The following is a 5,000-nucleotide window of genomic DNA, read 5'->3' on the forward strand; positions in this document are numbered from 1 at the left end:
AGGGCTGGATGGGCTTTCGTATAGCAGGGACGGTGCTGCCTCTCGCTTCGCTCGCTGTCCGCCGCTCGCCGCTCGCTCGTGCAGCCAAAAATGGCCAGTTTTGGCCCGTTTTTGGGCCGTTTTGGCCAGTTTTTGGCCTGTTCTTGCATTGCGCGGTGACCGTCGAGAGCGGAGCAAAACGTCAGCCATCTCAGCACCCTGGAACCCCCCGGGTGGCACAGGGCTGGATGGGGCTTTCGTATAGCAGGGACGGTGCTGCCTCTCGCTTCGCTCGCTGTCCGCCGCTCGCCGCTCGCTCGTGCAGCCAAAAATGGCCAGTTTTGGCCCGTTTTTGGGCCGTTTTGGCCAGTTTTTGGCCTGTTCTTGCATTGCGCGGTGACCGTCGAGAGCGGAGCAAAACGTCAGCCATCTCAGCACCCTGGAACCCCCCGGGTGGCACAGGGCTGGATGGGGCTTTCGTATAGCAGGGACGGTGCTGCCTCTCGCTTCGCTCGCTGTCCGCCGCTCGCCGCTCGCTCGCGCAGCCAAAAATGGCCAGTTTTGGCCCGTTTTTGGGCCGTTTTGGCCAGTTTTTGGCCTGTTCTTGCATTGCGCGGTGACCGTCGAGAGCGGAGCAAAACGTCAGCCATCTCAGCACCCTGGAACCCCCCGGGTGGCACAGGGCTGGATGGGGCTTTCGTATAGCAGGGACGGTGCTGCCTCTCGCTTCGCTCGCTGTCCGCCGCTCGCCGCTCGCTCGTGCAGCCAAAAATGGCCAGTTTTGGCCCGTTTTTGGGCCGTTTTGGCCAGTTTTTGGCCTGTTCTTGCATTGCGCGGTGACCGTCGAGAGCGGAGCAAAACGTCAGCCATCTCAGCACCCTGGAACCCCCCCGGGTGGCACAGGGCTGGATGGGGCTTTCGTATAGCAGGGACGGTGCTGCCTCTCGCTTCGCTCGCTGTCCGCCGCTCGCCGCTCGCTCGTGCAGCCAAAAATGGCCAGTTTTGGCCCGTTTTTGGGCCGTTTTGGCCAGTTTTTGGCCTGTTCTTGCATTGCGCGGTGACCGTCGAGAGCGGAGCAAAACGTCAGCCATCTCAGCACCCTGGAACCCCCCGGGTGGCACAGGGCTGGATGGGGCTTTCGTATAGCAGGGACGGTGCTGCCTCTCGCTTCGCTCGCTGTCCGCCGCTCGCCGCTCGCTCGTGCAGCCAAAAATGGCCAGTTTTGGCCCGTTTTTGGGCCGTTTTGGCCAGTTTTTGGCCTGTTCTTGCATTGCGCGGTGACCGTCGAGAGCGGAGCAAAACGTCAGCCATCTCAGCACCCTGGAACCCCCCGGGTGGCACAGGGCTGGATGGGGCTTTCGTATAGCAGGGACGGTGCTGCCTCTCGCTTCGCTCGCTGTCCGCCGCTCGCCGCTCGCTCGCGCAGCCAAAAATGGCCAGTTTTGGCCCGTTTTTGGGCCGTTTTGGCCAGTTTTTGGCCTGTTCTTGCATTGCGCGGTGACCGTCGAGAGCGGAGCAAAACGTCAGCCATCTCAGCACCCTGGAACCCCCGGGTGGCACAGGGCTGGATGGGGCTTTCGTATAGCAGGGACGGTGCTGCCTCTCGCTTCGCTCGCTGTCCGCCGCTCGCCGCTCGCTCGTGCAGCCAAAAATGGCCAGTTTTGGCCCGTTTTTGGGCCGTTTTGGCCAGTTTTTGGCCTGTTCTTGCATTGCGCGGTGACCGTCGAGAGCGGAGCAAAACGTCAGCCATCTCAGCACCCTGGAACCCCCCGGGTGGCACAGGGCTGGATGGGGCTTTCGTATAGCAGGGACGGTGCTGCCTCTCGCTTCGCTCGCTGTCCGCCGCTCGCCGCTCGCTCGTGCAGCCAAAAATGGCCAGTTTTGGCCCGTTTTTGGGCCGTTTTGGCCAGTTTTTGGCCTGTTCTTGCATTGCGCGGTGACCGTCGAGAGCGGAGCAAAACGTCAGCCATCTCAGCACCCTGGAACCCCCCGGGTGGCACAGGGCTGGATGGGCTTTCGTATAGCAGGGACGGTGCTGCCTCTCGCTTCGCTCGCTGTCCGCCGCTCGCCGCTCGCTCGTGCAGCCAAAAATGGCCAGTTTTGGCCCGTTTTTGGGCCGTTTTGGCCAGTTTTTGGCCTGTTCTTGCATTGCGCGGTGACCGTCGAGAGCGGAGCAAAACGTCAGCCATCTCAGCACCCTGGAACCCCCCGGGTGGCACAGGGCTGGATGGGGCTTTCGTATAGCAGGGACGGTGCTGCCTCTCGCTTCGCTCGCTGTCCGCCGCTCGCCGCTCGCTCGTGCAGCCAAAAATGGCCAGTTTTGGCCCGTTTTTGGGCCGTTTTGGCCAGTTTTTGGCCTGTTCTTGCATTGCGCGGTGACCGTCGAGAGCGGAGCAAAACGTCAGCCATCTCAGCACCCTGGAACCCCCCGGGTGGCACAGGGCTGGATGGGGCTTTCGTATAGCAGGGACGGTGCTGCCTCTCGCTTCGCTCGCTGTCCGCCGCTCGCCGCTCGCTCGTGCAGCCAAAAATGGCCAGTTTTGGCCCGTTTTTGGGCCGTTTTGGCCAGTTTTTGGCCTGTTCTTGCATTGCGCGGTGACCGTCGAGAGCGGAGCAAAACGTCAGCCATCTCAGCACCCTGGAACCCCCCGGGTGGCACAGGGCTGGATGGGGCTTTCGTATAGCAGGGACGGTGCTGCCTCTCGCTTCGCTCGCTGTCCGCCGCTCGCCGCTCGCTCGCGCAGCCAAAAATGGCCAGTTTTGGCCCGTTTTTGGGCCGTTTTGGCCAGTTTTTGGCCTGTTCTTGCATTGCGCGGTGACCGTCGAGAGCGGAGCAAAACGTCAGCCATCTCAGCACCCTGGAACCCCCCGGGTGGCACAGGGCTGGATGGGGCTTTCGTATAGCAGGGACGGTGCTGCCTCTCGCTTCGCTCGCTGTCCGCCGCTCGCCGCTCGCTCGTGCAGCCAAAAATGGCCAGTTTTGGCCCGTTTTTGGGCCGTTTTGGCCAGTTTTTGGCCTGTTCTTGCATTGCGCGGTGACCGTCGAGAGCGGAGCAAAACGTCAGCCATCTCAGCACCCTGGAACCCCCCCGGGTGGCACAGGGCTGGATGGGGCTTTCGTATAGCAGGGACGGTGCTGCCTCTCGCTTCGCTCGCTGTCCGCCGCTCGCCGCTCGCTCGTGCAGCCAAAAATGGCCAGTTTTGGCCCGTTTTTGGGCCGTTTTGGCCAGTTTTTGGCCTGTTCTTGCATTGCGCGGTGACCGTCGAGAGCGGAGCAAAACGTCAGCCATCTCAGCACCCTGGAACCCCCCGGGTGGCACAGGGCTGGATGGGGCTTTCGTATAGCAGGGACGGTGCTGCCTCTCGCTTCGCTCGCTGTCCGCCGCTCGCCGCTCGCTCGTGCAGCCAAAAATGGCCAGTTTTGGCCCGTTTTTGGGCCGTTTTGGCCAGTTTTTGGCCTGTTCTTGCATTGCGCGGTGACCGTCGAGAGCGGAGCAAAACGTCAGCCATCTCAGCACCCTGGAACCCCCCGGGTGGCACAGGGCTGGATGGGGCTTTCGTATAGCAGGGACGGTGCTGCCTCTCGCTTCGCTCGCTGTCCGCCGCTCGCCGCTCGCTCGCGCAGCCAAAAATGGCCAGTTTTGGCCCGTTTTTGGGCCGTTTTGGCCAGTTTTTGGCCTGTTCTTGCATTGCGCGGTGACCGTCGAGAGCGGAGCAAAACGTCAGCCATCTCAGCACCCTGGAACCCCCCGGGTGGCACAGGGCTGGATGGGGCTTTCGTATAGCAGGGACGGTGCTGCCTCTCGCTTCGCTCGCTGTCCGCCGCTCGCCGCTCGCTCGTGCAGCCAAAAATGGCCAGTTTTGGCCCGTTTTTGGGCCGTTTTGGCCAGTTTTTGGCCTGTTCTTGCATTGCGCGGTGACCGTCGAGAGCGGAGCAAAACGTCAGCCATCTCAGCACCCTGGAACCCCCCGGGTGGCACAGGGCTGGATGGGGCTTTCGTATAGCAGGGACGGTGCTGCCTCTCGCTTCGCTCGCTGTCCGCCGCTCGCCGCTCGCTCGTGCAGCCAAAAATGGCCAGTTTTGGCCCGTTTTTGGGCCGTTTTGGCCAGTTTTTGGCCTGTTCTTGCATTGCGCGGTGACCGTCGAGAGCGGAGCAAAACGTCAGCCATCTCAGCACCCTGGAACCCCCCGGGTGGCACAGGGCTGGATGGGGCTTTCGTATAGCAGGGACGGTGCTGCCTCTCGCTTCGCTCGCTGTCCGCCGCTCGCCGCTCGCTCGTGCAGCCAAAAATGGCCAGTTTTGGCCCGTTTTTGGGCCGTTTTGGCCAGTTTTTGGCCTGTTCTTGCATTGCGCGGTGACCGTCGAGAGCGGAGCAAAACGTCAGCCATCTCAGCACCCTGGAACCCCCCGGGTGGCACAGGGCTGGATGGGGCTTTCGTATAGCAGGGACGGTGCTGCCTCTCGCTTCGCTCGCTGTCCGCCGCTCGCCGCTCGCTCGCGCAGCCAAAAATGGCCAGTTTTGGCCCGTTTTTGGGCCGTTTTGGCCAGTTTTTGGCCTGTTCTTGCATTGCGCGGTGACCGTCGAGAGCGGAGCAAAACGTCAGCCATCTCAGCACCCTGGAACCCCCCGGGTGGCACAGGGCTGGATGGGGCTTTCGTATAGCAGGGACGGTGCTGCCTCTCGCTTCGCTCGCTGTCCGCCGCTCGCCGCTCGCGCAGCCAAAAATGGCCAGTTTTGGCCCGTTTTTGGGCCGTTTTGGCCAGTTTTTGGCCTGTTCTTGCATTGCGCGGTGACCGTCGAGAGCGGAGCAAAACGTCAGCCATCTCAGCACCCTGGAACCCCCCGGGTGGCACAGGGCTGGATGGGGCTTTCGTATAGCAGGGACGGTGCTGCCTCTCGCTTCGCTCGCTGTTCGCCGCTCGCCGCTCGCTCGCGCAGCCAAAAATGGCCAGTTTTGGCCCGTTTTTGGGCTGTTTTGGCCAGTTTTTGGCCTGTTCTTGCGTGGTGCGGTGACCGTC

This window comes from Musa acuminata, unplaced genomic scaffold (genome assembly GCF_036884655.1).
Source record: "Musa acuminata AAA Group cultivar baxijiao unplaced genomic scaffold, Cavendish_Baxijiao_AAA HiC_scaffold_555, whole genome shotgun sequence".
Lineage (NCBI taxonomy): Eukaryota > Viridiplantae > Streptophyta > Magnoliopsida > Zingiberales > Musaceae > Musa > Musa acuminata.